Source organism: Carlito syrichta, unplaced genomic scaffold (assembly GCF_000164805.1).
Source record: "Carlito syrichta isolate Samal-C Ts95f unplaced genomic scaffold, Tarsius_syrichta-2.0.1 Scaffold302071, whole genome shotgun sequence".
In the NCBI taxonomy this organism is placed as follows: Eukaryota; Metazoa; Chordata; class Mammalia; order Primates; family Tarsiidae; genus Carlito; species Carlito syrichta.
The window spans coordinates 910427-925862 of NW_007246167.1; the positions used below are offsets into that span (position 1 = coordinate 910427).

The window sequence follows — 15436 nt, forward strand, 5'->3', positions numbered from 1 at the left end:
TAATGCATGTATATAATTACTACAGATAATGAAAGTTATTACTTATTTACCCTTAAAAATACTAATCAACATTTATGTTAAATTTCCCAGCATGAAGCAAGTTTGTTGTAAAAAGTAAAGACTAAAAAGAAAAAGAAAGATATGTTAATTTGTGAACTACATAAAGGAAATAATTATATAAAAAATACGATATATTTTATGTCTCATTTTATGTTAAAGACACCTTTCCAGAAATATTGTAAGATAATGGGTGCATCAAAAATATATGGATTTGTATTTTACTTAAATATATCAATTAAAAATCAACTAATATATGTATTGAACTCTAGTACTGTAATGGTTTATGCACAAGATACTGCATTTTATATAAAATATTCCCTAATTTGTGGTTTGAACATACAATAAAATGCTGTACATATTTGTTTACAAAGGAAAAATGAACAAACAAATAGAAATAAAATGTTGAGATATGTCATTGCCATGTGAACATTTGAATTTCAGGTACATATTTTTATTTGATATATAAAAATATTAAAATAACTGATGACAGAATAGTAATATGAATGAGATTGGCATTAAGTGTCTTAATATTTGAAAGTCAAGAAGATATAAAATGGGCAGATGTATAAGTGGGTCATGTTCCATATAGCACTAAAGAAAAGTTGTATTTATATATGTAAAGGGTATTCTATGTATAGAGAGTACACAAATCAAGATATTTTGTTTACGAAGTGAATAAGAGCTTGAGAAATATTAATTGTATGATGTGTCAAAAATTAGATAACAGAAAGGAATTAAATAATACAATAATGAAATGGAAACCTTGGTGTTGAGGAAAGTAAGAAATTGATAGAAGGGAAATAAAGAGGTTTATTTAAAAAAGGCTAAACCAGAATGGTTTTGGAAGGTCCCTTTAGAAATTATAAATATGCCAAGTATGCCTTATAATAGCTATGTTGTTACATTTAATAAGCTAATGTTTATCTTTTTTAAAAAAATTAACGCAGATCCATGTTTCTCAATACATTTAAAACCTTAAGTTCAAATTTTTTAAGCATTGCTTATTTAAAGAGAAAAACATTAAAGGCCACAGAGTCAAAGAACAAAGACATAAAAGCCAAAAATAAGAAAAAATTAATTGCATGTATCCAAGAGCGTGGCCTCTGGGGCCAGCATTGAATCTCTTTAATTACATCTTGGTTGTGTGACATTGGTCAACTTTATTAAACATTCTTTATCCATGTTTCTTTATTTATCAAATGCATGTAATAATATCAGTTATTTCAAAATACGTTGTATTACATTTATTAATATATATGGCAACTACAGTGATGTCTGTTAACTATCAGCAGTAAGAAATACATAAACATTGACGTTTTGTTTCACAGTGTTCTTTATTGGCACAAGGCCTGAATAGGCAACAACAGAGACTGACATTTTAACATTATCATTCTATCAGATCGATTAACAAAAGGTTTTACCATAAAATATTTGCCATTACATTTTATAATCACAAAGGCTTTAGCAATAGGTTTTTAGAAGAATACGTATATATGTAGAAAGAGAGAGAGAGGGAGGGAAAGAGAGAGAGAGAGAAAGAGAGAGAGAAATGGCTGCAAAATTGCTTCCTTTATTTTTATATTGATTCCTCTCTTTTCTCAACCACATTTTTGCTACTGTCACTTGTGCTGATTTCATAATATGCACATTAGTAACCTAAAAACAAAATGCATACCTCTGTTTTGTAGCTATTTTTTTTCCTTGGAGTAACTGTAAATCTATTTAAAATGTCTTTTTGGTACTTTCCCACAAGAGATGAAATTATTTAAAAATCTAAAAGGAGAAAATTACCCTCTCTGTAAACCTCACCTGAAGTCTTATGGCTAATGGCCTTGTCTTCCTCAGTAGCAAGTATTTTAGTTTTATTTACAAAGTAGGTAAGGTATGACATTGCAAAATATATAAAAACATGTGTCACAGAATCTCAAGCCTGAAAGAAATATCCTTTGTCCAAAACCTATTCCTGATGCTACAGACCTAATGTGGGACCGTTTTCTTCCTAGGGAAACAGAACATGGTGGAAGAAAGCTTATTTCATTTTCAGTCATCCAACTCTAAATATTGCGGAATTCCTAAAATACCCCTTCATGTATATCAGCCTTCTCCTCAGCCTGCTCTGTGGAATAAAATATTATGTACTCCTTTCTTCAATGATGGTAGATCGGTATATTAAATCTGCATCTATTTTTCTATGCAACATCATATAACGTTTTAGAACTAGCATTAAAAATGGCGTTTTGTTTTGGACTTTTCATAACAGAGCACTAAATTAAGCTTTCTATGATTAGTATACATAGGAAATTCTATCAAAAAACTTCCCAGTGAGAGATAGTTTTTCTTTCCTATTACCTATGTGCATTGCCGCTTTAAGGTATGTGCAAGTAGATGACATGAACTGTCTTTGCCTAAAATTCTGAGAAGAAAAAAGATGAAGCTGTATCTAAACCTAATAAAACATTTGAATGAATCTCCCCTCAAAGTGAAAAAAAAAAAAGGCTCAGGAAAAGAATGAATGGGAGTATTTACATCATGAATACTGGAAATATTAAAGCATCCCACAATTTCACTCCCTGAGAGCCAGTTTACAAGCATAACCTGAATAGAATATTTAGGATTTTTTTTCACATCAAAACCAGTTCTTTTTGTGTCATGTGTTGGTGCATTATTGCTTTATTTACTTTGTAGCACATTATCACCTGTTGGTGTGTGTGTGTCTTAAAGACCAAAAACATTGTTTCGGGTTTAGGATTACTAGATGTTAATAGACTAGACTAAAATAAATTGTGTAAGTGCACACTGAATTAAAGGTAGATAGGGAACAATATGCAAATGAAATTAAGTGGGGAGACCTAAATTATAGGTCAAACTTCATATTTTGAATTTGTTTCATCTTAAGTGCCATCTTTTTTTAATGGATGCAATATAACTTCCTTTCTCTGTAAGGACATTAATTTTATATTATATCCTGAGAACATTCCCGAAGTTTTCCCTAAGTTCTCTTAATTGGTCTCAGTCTTTCATCTTATGAACTTTTTTTCAAATAGTTGGTGATTCATTGATCATGATGCCCAATTTGGTGGCTAGCGGTCTTCACGTCTTTGCCACTGGGCTTTTGGATGACCTATTTCTTTTGTTAACCTTCAATTACAAGTATATTTGTTTGTTTTCTTTTTCCTTAGCCTGCTTAGATTACCCACAGAGAAACATTCTATTTTCTTGTGCCTAGAATAAGACTGGCTACCTCTGTCCCTGGCACACAGTGAGGGGAAAGGCAATGCACCTTAGCCTTCTATATAGAGAGTCTTAGCCCTTTTCTTTTCTTTTCTTTTCTTTTTTTTTCTTTTCTTTTCTTTTCTTTTCTTTTCTTAGAGCACACATTCAATTCTCTAGTGTCTAGCAACACCTCAACCTCACTTTCAGAACACATGATAGATAACATTCATGCTGTAGTCTTGCATATTTCTAATCCTTCCAAAGTAGTTTTGTTTCGTATCTTGGTTTTGTTCACTGTAGTTAACATATACCCATCTGCCTTTCTGCTCTGAAAATTTTGATTCTGTCATGTTCTTTAAACTTTTCTGCATCCCTGTGAGTTTTGCCTTACAAAACTCCTTCCATTCATATTAATGGTATTTAAGGAAAGAACAGGGAAAATAACTCTGGCTCCGTCTTAAATGCTAAACAGAAGGGCTATGTTATTGTTTAAAATACATATAAATTAAAATATACACGATAAGAGTAACTTTCCAAACTGATTTATTACGTATATCAGTCATTTGGGTATTTTTTTTTTCTTATCTCTTTCTCTCTCACTAGGTAGATAGATAGATAGACAGACAGATGATAGATATAGTAGACAAACAGGTAGACAGATAGATAGAGATATTTAGTAGTATTGGCATTAGTGTCCTTAGAAAAGAACTAAAAAATTGTATGTATTTTAATAGTTTATATGTATTCTTGTTAACATCTGAACGTTTTACAGTTTTTTCTTGCTTAGAATAATTATTTTCAATACTATTTATATATTACATGCATGGACTTTCAGTATTTTAAGTTAACTCGTCATGTATCAGTACTTAGAACTTTTCATATTTCTGCTAATTTTATGATATTCTTAAGAGAAAACATGTATGAGGTTTTCTGAGCAGTGTGGCCTTTACAGAAGCATTTATCATAAAAATTATTCTATCTTAAAAATTATATCTATCATTATTATGATAGAATTATATTATCATCATATTATTATAATCATAATATTATTATTATTATATTATCATATTATTATTATAGAATAAAATCATAATATTATTATTATATTAACATTATTATAATATCTATCATTATTCTATCATAAAAATTATTTATATTATTTGTTTCCCAAACAATCAGAGTAACCACTGAATTTTAAAGTGTTTATAAATATTATCCCAAAGTATTATTAATTTAGGCTTATTTAGCATAATTCGGTGAGAGTTGTGAATTTGGCTTATTTCAATACTTGGCATTTTTCAAGAAAATTATAAAAGTCCTTTGTAATGTGTAGCACCCTGACAGAAGAATACTTTCCCTTACAAAGTACTTTACTCAAATATCAAATGGGCACGTTCTCAGACATAACAATTCACTCTTGATTAAAAGTGGGTTTTATATTGTTTGCACTTTTGTTTACATATTTTTAATGTCATTACTTATGAACTCAGATCATTAAAAGGAAAAGGGACTAGTTCTACTTGTATATGGATATATTTGTTACACAATATCCTATAATTTGAAAATCTTAGTGCTCATCTTATTTCTTCCACAATTCCTAATCTTTCCTGTAAATTGCATCAAAACACTACCTGAGCTTTATTTTTTGACTCAAAGTAAAGTCAAAATAAACTCTTATACCTGGTCTTCCTTGAATAACCCAGCTGAAAAACATCTATTTTCTTTTTCATTACATATAAAACTCTGCATTTATTTATTGGTGTCTCAATTTATTTGGACTGCTACAAAAAAATACCTTAGAATGGTAATATCTAAATAGAAATTTATTTCTCACAGCTCTGAAGCCTAGATAGTGCAAGATCAAGTGATCAGCCAGTTCGGTGTCTGATAAAAGCATGCTCTTTGCTTCATAGATGGTATCTCTTGGCATCTTTTGCTGTATTCTCACATGGTGGAAGGGACAGAGGAGACTAACTTGCTCTCTCAACTCCTTTTGAAAGGACACTAATGCCACTTATGAACACAAGACACTCATGACTTAATCACTTCACAAAAGGTCCCACTTCTTAATACTATTGCCTTGGAGATTAAGTTTCAACATAAATATTGGAGGAACACAAACCGTAGCACTTGGCATTTATTACTTAAAAATATGTACGTAAAAAAGCATGGACAAAATTATATTGAATTGTAGGACATTTAATAGAAATAAAGAGGTAGAAATAAATAAAAATATTTTGACAAACATATGTAACCACTTCTGTACTTATACTACTATTTTATAGTAAAATATGTGCTACTGTTATAAATATCCATTTTCTGGATTTTTTTATTATACCACTGATTTTTGTTAATAAACTCACCACAGAGCACCACTGTATTCTAGTAACTATTCTAATCTTCTAGAACACAGAGCAGCATGTTCATATTGACTATAACAGGTAGGTATATTAGGAATAAGGTAATCATGTATACCTTACCTAAAAATGTTGTGTACGGGTGCTTTCTTTTTCTAGCAACTCAGCCACTGAAATTCTGTACATTTCTATTCTAAACCAACTACTGAAAGTTATAAAGTATGAATTTGCCTAATATTGTTACTATAAAAACAATTGACCAAGCAAAAAATTCACCAAGTGAAGATATTTTTTAATTATTTCTTTTCATTTTAATTTAGTTTTATGACATGTTTTAATGAGTTTAATATATCTCTGCCTAAGCTTCTTTGGTGTTTCTAATATATTTATTTTACATATTGATGAATTCAATTGAAAGCCCATTATTTGCTTTTTTTCTCAGTATTCATAAATAAGATTTGCAGATTGATTTATAATTTAGTTTTTTTTCCTGTAAACTTTGATGTCTCTTTTAATGAATCTATAGACATTGGGCTGACTTCTCAAAACTCTTTTGATGTGAACTTTCACTTGGAGTCTTCTAATCTGGCTTTAGAAAAGCAAAAAGATCACATGTTTTTGCCTCTTCCCAGTGAAACCTGGATATGAGACATAGTTCTGCCAATTGGAAGGAAGAGATAAATCACTGGATGAGAATTCTAGATTATTTTTTTTTTAATCCACACACTGAGTTGGGATGCTCTTCTTTTTTTTTAATGAAATGCAAGGTTTTATTTGCTGCCACTCCCTAGTAAGCTTTCTGATTTAACTAGTCCTGGTTAAAATAAATAAAAGGACACAAAAGATTGTAAAGTGTTTCCACGAAATCTGCAGGTGTGGAGAAAGGACAGCAAGCCTCAACTCAAAACACACACTCCAGAACCAAGCCCAGCATTCACCTCTCCAAGCATCACACCTGTTTGTCCTTTGGCATGGGAGTTAGGACTGACCAAACCACGATGCCCAACACTGGATGGGCAACTGCTGAGGAAGCCAGGAGGTGACTCACCAGGAATATCCCCGTTCTTTGAAACTTGTGACTTTGCTTTAGCTTCTACTACAGAAAACACCACAGACATCTAAGGCCGCCCTGTGCCCTGTCACCAGAACTTGCTGCTGGCCATTTCTAACCCATCTCATATCATTTGGAATTGATTGTGCTGTTTCTCTATCTTTGTAGGAAGAAGTTTCACTTGTTTTGTGTTAAGAATAACAAGTGGAGAGAGGCATCCTGTCTTCCAACAGTACAGTGTCCATCCCAATCTGGTCAGTGCACTACTTCACCGTGGCCAGGACACTCAGGAGCGGCTGGTCCATGGTGTCCAAATGAGGATTGGTGAGCACTGGGGAAATAAGGTCATGGGCCATGGTAGATTTTAAGGCAGACTTTAGCACACCATTCTTCAGGTAGTTCAGTATGTGCCAGGTAGAAACTCGAATGATGCAACACTGGTAGAGGGGAGCAAGAATACTTCTTTCATATAGCGAGGGGTTCCCAAAGCTTTTGGCATTATCGAGAAGGATAAGCATACTAGCACCCTCCTCGTCTCGAAAGCTCTCATAGTGATGGCGGTCAGCATTGTCAATCAGGTAGTCAAAGACAACTGTGTCAATGATGTACCAGAGGCATGGGCCAGAGTCATAAGGGGACGTCTTCTTCACTGCATCACAGTATCTCTCATCATACTCCCACCTGACCAGTTTGCCATCCTGGTAAGTCCTGCCTCACAGATGTTGGTGTTTCTGCAGAGGCCACACGTCTGGAAGCCAAAGTGTGACAGAACCCTCTAAGTCTATTGTGTCTCCATCAGCACATGCTGGCTCTGTTTCTCGGCAGTAATAACACTTCCCATAGAAACAAGTATTGTTTCCAACAGTTAGGAATGTGCTCAACATCTGCTCCATGGCAACAGATATGATCTCTGTCTGAAGATTAACAAATCTGCCAACCACCAAGGAGGCTTGGCGGAAACCCAGAATTCTGTCCAAGTGAAAGGCTGCCACCTCTGCATTGTGTCTATAGCAACTGGCATACGACTCCCCTTCTATCATTAGTTTCCGCTATACCACTTAGGCTTGAAGACAATTTTCTGTCCTCCTTCAAGTATTAGTAAGGCTTTCAGCTGTGTCCCTTTATAACCCACATCAGCTCTAATGATTTTCTTGGTGGTCGTGGCATGCACGATTGCTCCCAGCTCTGGTGTCTCTTCAGGGTACACCTCTCGGAGTCACCCACTGGGCAGCAATCAATCTCCCAGGGAGACTGCAAAGTGTGGTCTAGCCTGGGCACCAGCTCCACTCGCAAGTCGTCATTCGGTGAAAAGCCCTCTGGTCCTCCCGGTTGGCTGCTGATGTATCCAAGTTGTCAATCAGGAAAACTTTGGTGAAGATAAAGATGACAAGGAGAATTGCTAACAGCACAACTTGCTGCTTTAGCTTTATGGTGACCTTGTTTCCTCCACTCCCTGGCTCACTTATCAAGGAGAACAGATGGTGATGGTTAGCAAGGAGATTCCATGGCTATACACACTGGTCCATTTCTTCACTGAAGCGCCTTTCACAATTCCTGTCGGGCCCTAGGCTAGCTCCATGGCCAACCGCTCTGTGCAGTGTGGTGCGACCCCGGCCTCCCCCATGCCTCCGGGGAGGGGAAGTCTGGGATGCTCTTTTTAAACGTTTCTATTTTGCTTTTCAGTCGCAATATTTTTATAACGAAAATGCCGATAACCTACCTGAATGTATAGTAGTCGTCTTGCAAGGATGAAAATAAACACTATTTGATAATAATGATGAGGCCCAAAATAGAAGACTCTAGATTCCTGATCTATTATTGAGCCCCTGCTTCAGATCTAGTATGTAACAAAATGTCACTCTTTATCTAAGGTGTTATTCTCCCTATCTACTTAACTATAATGAGTACATCATTTTCTATTTTTACCTTTATCAATTTCTGATCTTTAACTTTTATAAGTTATATTGACACACTTTTGTATATTTTATTAATTAGTAATATTTATTTTTCATAATTTTTGAAATAAATTTATTCATAGTTTTTAACCTGTTAAAGAGATCTGTGTCTTTGTTTCTTCCTTCCCTTTCTTTCTTTCTTTCTCTTTTCTCTCTCCCTCTCTCTTTCTTTCTTGTAGAAATGGGTGTCACTATGTCACACAGGCTGGTCTCAAACTCCTGGGCTCAGGTGATCCTCCCACCTCAGTCTCTCAAATGCCAGGATTTCAGGCATGAACCACCATGCTCATCCTAGGTGGTCTATTTCTTTTTTTTTTTCTTTCTTTTTTGAGTTGGAGTCTCACTCTGTCGCCCAGACTGGAGTGCAGTGACCGCTCCCGGCCACCGCAGCCTCGACCTGTTGGGCTCTGGCGATCCTTCCACCTCAGCCTTCCAAGTAGGTGGAATTACAGGAGTGCGCTACCACGCCTGGTTGATTTTTTGATTTATTGTCAAGATGAGGTCTTGCTGCCCAGGCGGGTCTCGAACCTGCGGGCTCAGGCAATCCACTCACCTCAGCCTCCCAAAGGCGCGGGATTACAGGCTGAGCCACTGAGCCCGGCAGTGGTCTATTTCTTAAACTTGTTCCATTATTTTTTTTATATACTGTTAATTTATCACAGTATTGAATGAATTTATTAGCACAGAATAAATTCTAGCTTTTCTAATTAGGTTATTTATTGGATTATAACTTATTAGATTTACTATGATTTTTTTATCTGCAGGTATTTTATATCATTTTATTATTTCTATTTATACATATTTTATCTTATTTAAATATATATACTTCCTAAACTTTTAAAATATTTATACATTTAACTTTTCTAATCAAAATATATTTCTTTTTGTAATTAAATTTCATTTCATATTAAAGTCATTTTTACTCCACTTTCTAAATAATAAATAATTTATCCAGCAATCCCACTCTAGAGTATAAGCCAAAAAAACAGAAAGAAGTTCGTTGAAGCTATATCTGCACTCCCATGTTCATTGCAGCATTATTTACAGTAGCCAAGATGTAGAAACAACCTAAATGTCCTTCAACAGATGAATAGATAAAAAAAAAAAAAATTGGTATATGTACTAATAAACCAATGGATGAAAAACAAAAAAATCTTGCCATTTGGTGCAACATGGATGAATCTGGAACACGTTATGCTAAGTGAAAGAAGTCAGACACAGAAAATCACACACTGCATGATCTCACTTTCATGTGCAATCTAAAATAGTTAAGATCGTTAAAACAGAGAATAGAATGGTGATTGTCAAAACTAGAGGGAGTGGGAAGTGGGGAGATGTTGGTCAAGGAGCACTAGGTTTCACTGACAAAGATAAATAAGTTCTGAAGTTCTTATATACAGCAATATGACTGAATTATGAATAATGTGTTGTATACTTAAAATTTGCTAAGAGGGTAGATTTTGTGTTCTTAAAACAAAACAACAATAAAACAAAAATGATAACTATACAAAGTTATGAATATGCTAATTATTTTGATTGTAGTCATTTTTGACAAATTATGGGGATATCAAAATATCGATTTGTATATCCTAAATATATACACTTGTAATTTGTCAATTATACCTCAATAGAGCTGGGACAAAAACAAATAACCAATATTATGTTGTGGGGAAAAAAAGAGAGATATTGACTTGAGAATTAGGAGATATGTGCTGTGATTTCAACTGTACTTTTAACCAGATGGTATACTCAATAATTAGCTTGAATAATAGATGCCTTTAAATTCCTATTTCCAAGAGATTCCAAGAGCTGCTTTTATGTTAAAGGGTTCTGAGTAAAATGAGAGTTCAATCCTCTTTCTCTATTACCTCTCTCACCCTTCCCCATATTCACATATTGTAGGCAGAGTGGATTTTCACTAAAAGTTCAAGGGTAACAATGATGAATATTTATATATGACTTCTCAATAAAACATTTAATTTAAAACTAAACTTGAAACATCCATCTTTCAAAAATTGACTTCAATTTTTGTCACCTCCTCCTGGGGTTGTTTTGTCACCTCCCCCACTTTTTACTCTTTTTACTTCTCCTAACAACGCTTAAAAAAACCAAAATGATATCATTATCACAACAACAGTCCCTGCTCTGTGACAGAAAGCCCCGATCTCTCAAAAGTAGTTTAATATCTTACTCCATATATGCAAAGACTTATTATTGTGCTTTACCAAATAACAATATAAATTATTTCTGGTCATATGCTAACTTTTTCTCACTGAGTACCTTAAGGAAAAAAAAAGAAGTATAAATTTTTATTTTCACTAGGGTATGAATTTTATAACATATGAATTTTATAACCTTGATAAGCTACAGTAGTTTTTTCTTTAAAAAGTTACAAATTAATAAAAGTATAGAAAAATAATAAAACAAACTCCTAAAACTGGTACCCGGTCTATCAGTTTTTAACATCTTACCATTTTTTGCTGAAAAGTATGCTATATTTATAATTCATATTCAAAAATATGTTTTTAAAATAAATCATAGTACAAAAGAATATGTACAATGAATAAGCCATGTCTATATTTTGCTACTCAATTCAGTTGCTAGACAACTGTTCCTATTTATATTTGAATTAGTTAATATTATATACTATTAAAAAGTTCTTGGTAGTTAGTAAGTAGTAGCTAATGGCTGCTACATAGGACAAGCAAAAATATGAACATTGCAATCTTCACAGTCAAATTTATTGGAAAATGTTTAGACATTATAGCTTCAATTTTAGCACTGTAATCTTAATCTTAGATTATTATTTTTCTTTTACTCAAATGATGTGATAATATTAAATTACTGAAAGTTAATGATATAATAAATCATTTCCATGTGTCACACTTTTTCTTACATGTGTTTAATTTATAACATCCTATAAAAACACAATGGTATAGGCATCAATACACAGAGAAAGAGGAGGTTTAATTAATACTTAATTACTGATGAGAAAACTGATGTACACTGAAAGTGAGTTGATTTCCCAGAATAACAGAGGCTGCAGAGCTGGAATTTGAATCTAGAATTTCTTGTTTCTGACGCTTTTTATTAATGATTATGTTATACTGCTTTTTTAGCTTGAAATGCCAAATTACATCTGCAGAGTTGAAATAGGAGAACAGACCTTGTTTTTTTTTTGTTTTGTTTTGTTTTGTTTTTTCATCCCTAAGGTGTAGGGATTTAAAATTCATGAGATAGTAAGTCATGGGATTCAAATAAACACTTAGAAGAATTTTTGAATATGTTACTACAGTAGGCACTGAGATTGCATTTATTGATAAATGATCTGCTTCCAAAAGAGACTTAATGGAGTGTAAATTTTTTTTTAAAAAAATGTTTTCAATACCAGCATGTATTCAAGACACAATGAAAAAGAAAATTTGTCAAGAACTATAAAAATTGTGAAACTCTTTTACCTGCAAACTAACTAATTAACCTGCCACGTTTTCATAAATGCTAGTAGAATATACAAGATTCCTGAGTCAAAAAACTGTATTATTCTAGACAATAAGAACTCCATGTTTCCATCATTTCTCCCTGTATCCAAAGTTCCATGAGTATGATGACTAGTGGCCCAAAAGGGCATTTCCAAGCAGCTTTCTAAAAGGGTCTGTGTTGCAGGCAAGGAATCTATAACTTAGAAAACTTTAACTCTCACACAAATGTTCAACTTTTGTCTTGCAGAAGGACATTATCATTATTATCCCGGATAGAAACAAACAAATCTGTCCTCCGCCTACAAGCAAGACACTAACTCTCTTTTCCAAGGTTGTTTTCTGTGCAAATATTTTTGAAAAGACAGTCCAAAAAATACTATCACAAAGCATATAGTAATATCATGGGGGAATTTTTCCTCAACAAAGTCAACATAGTAAGATACAGAATTTTCTTTTGAGCTTAACATAATTATAAAATCAGGATCTTACCTAGTTTTCCATATCAAATGAAAGGAAATTTAACTACTTATCAGAATAAAGAGAACTTTTCCTGGCATTAAGTTAAGAAAATGTTTTGTTATTAGGAGGATAGTGTAATGGAAAATTAGGCAAAAGATATAACTAAGTGTTCAATTTACATTAACAAAATTAAATGATATTTTACATGTAGATGTTTGTCCTCAAAAAAGCCAAAGACACCATAGCAAAGAAAAGCCACCTAAAATCTATTTTTGGTGAGTTCAAAAAGCTAATGAGAGGTTTATTATTGGTTAAGTGGTTTGACTAAGTTTTATAGTTTTTTTACATCTATAAAAATGCATATCTCCTTAGTTAAACATATTTAAAAGCTGTAGATTTACAAAAATAATAATGCTTTTGCAAAGTAATTAAAATAATTCTTTGTTTTTATGCTTTAAGCTGGAATCCTGCTTTGTAAACTTATTAGTCTTATTTGAAATAGTTTGATGAATTATCTTAAATTTTTCTGTATTTTAAATCATAAACATCATGTTTTGAATTGCACCCAAATTTTGTTTATGACAGGAGCATATTTTTTTTTCACATAATTTTTCATTGTATTTTATTGGAAAAGCAACAATTTTGAAAAAAATAATGCTAAAAGTAAAAAAAAAAAAATTAGAAAAAAATCCAAGAAATTGTTTGCAAATTAAAAGTTTTGCTGATATGCAGAAATTATCTATTTTATGACAAGTGAAAATGTATTCTGGCAAAATACAGTAGTGACTATCATATCAATACACACAATTCAAAACTCTCTATATAACACTGTAAAATGATGAAGCCTGGAGACATTTCTAGCTGCTCAGATGCTATTAAAATTTCCTGTATTCTTTTTGTATATGCAAACCATGGTAGGAACTTGAGATTAGCTCAGTGAAGTAAAGAGGAAATTCATATTTAAGAGTGATTTTAACTATCATTCATCATTGTCTTACAGCACATTTGATATGATTTTTTTCTAATTACCTTTAATTAAAAATATTTACAAGTACAACATTTCAGGATTCAGGAGTGAAGGATAAAAAAAAAAAAAGAATTCTGTAGCCAAAGTAGTTATCAAAATTTCTACTCTTAAATTCATGTAGTTGACTTATAGAACATATTTTATTGTCTCAGTGCCTTTTCTTTCAGGAAACACATTTAATTAAAATTCAATACCTGAGAGAGATTGTGGCAATAAACATATTAACTACATAAAGAAGTCTCAATTTATCATCCTGGTGCAGAGTTTAAATAATTTTTTACACATTTCATCAGAGAGTATACATATATATAATAAGTAAATAACTCTAAAATAATTTTTAATAACCCAAAGAACAAACATTAAATAGGAAGATGACTAAACCTTTAGGACATCTAATTTAAGGGAAGCGAGATACATGCAATTCATTTGGATCTGATGATAAAACTATACTACAACCAAGCTCAATATCCAAAGTTTATAATGATGTATCTATATGCTTGGCATGAAAGGAAGCAGAGAGGGACAATTTAAAGCACATTACATGTGATAAAAGTTTCCATAAATATCACCTCAAAGAATTCCAACAATCACCCCTTCAATTACATATAATACCTCCATCTTACAGGTGTTATTGTCTGAATGTTAATGTTCTCCCAAAATTCATATGCTGGAACCTAAAACCCAATGTAATAGTATTCAGAGATGGGGCATTTGGAAGTGATTAAGTCATGGGGCCTTAATCTTATTATGAGTGAGACTTAAGTGAGCTCCCTTGTCCCCCTTTGCCATGTGAGGACAGTGTTTGCCCATCCCACTTTGTGAAGACACATAGAAAGTGATGTAAATGAGGAACACGACTTTTCCAATCATCAGATATGCTGACAACCTGATGTTGGACTCCCCAACATACATAATTGTGAGCAGTAAATCACTATTACCCAGCTTAAGGAATTTTGTTATAGTGCCTTTAATGGATTAAGATAGAAATTAATATTGAGAAATAGGGTGTTGCTATAACAAATACTTAAAAATGTTCAAGTGGATGGAACTGAATAATGAATACAAGGTGGAAAAGTTTTGAGGTACATCACTGTTAAAGGATGTTTAATGGTAATTCTGGTGAGAACTTAGAAAGATAAACTGTAAAAGTAGCTTCTATCTTCTGAGAAATTACCTAAATTATCATGATCAAAACGTTGGCAGACATATGAGCTGTAAAGGCCATTCTTAAAAGGTGAAATAAAAAGCTGATGCAAGTGAAAAACATGTTATTAGAAACTGAAGGAAAGATCATTCATATTATAAAGTGACAAATAATTTTGGCTGAATTGTGTTCATGTCCTGGTGTTTTTTGGAAGGTGGAACTTGCAAGTGATGAAGTAGGATATTTGGCCGAAGAAATCTCTAAGTGTCAAGGTTGCAACATTGTTTCTTTTGACTACTTATAGTAAATGTGAAAAGAGAGAAGCAAATTAAAGGCAGAATTTAAAATCAAAAGGGAACCAAACGTAAAGATTTGGAAAATTCTCAGCCTGACTGAGAATTGCATTTAAGAGAAAATACCAAGGGTGTGCCCAAGCAGTCCTTTGATCGGGAGATAGGTATGGATAGTTGGAAGCCTGGAGCAAGTACTCAGTACAATGGAAGAATGACTCTGGCATTCTGGGGATCTTCCAGGCTGTCCTGCCCATCATAGGCTCCGAGTCCCAGTACCAAAGCCTTGTGAGCGGAATGATTTCAAGGCTCCACTCCCTCAGTCAGGGACACTTCTCTTTGGCCTTCTCAGTTGTGATTCAAGCAGCCTGTGTGTGGTTGGGGCTGCTCCTCTGAAAAGC

At 33.1% G+C, this 15436-nt stretch overlaps 1 pseudogene; it reads right to left on the minus strand.

Moving 5' to 3' along the window:
* Window positions 1-6872: 6872 nt before the first annotated feature.
* LOC103258318 lies at window positions 6873-8305 on the minus strand (annotated as a pseudogene).
* Window positions 8306-15436: the final 7131 nt, after the last annotated feature.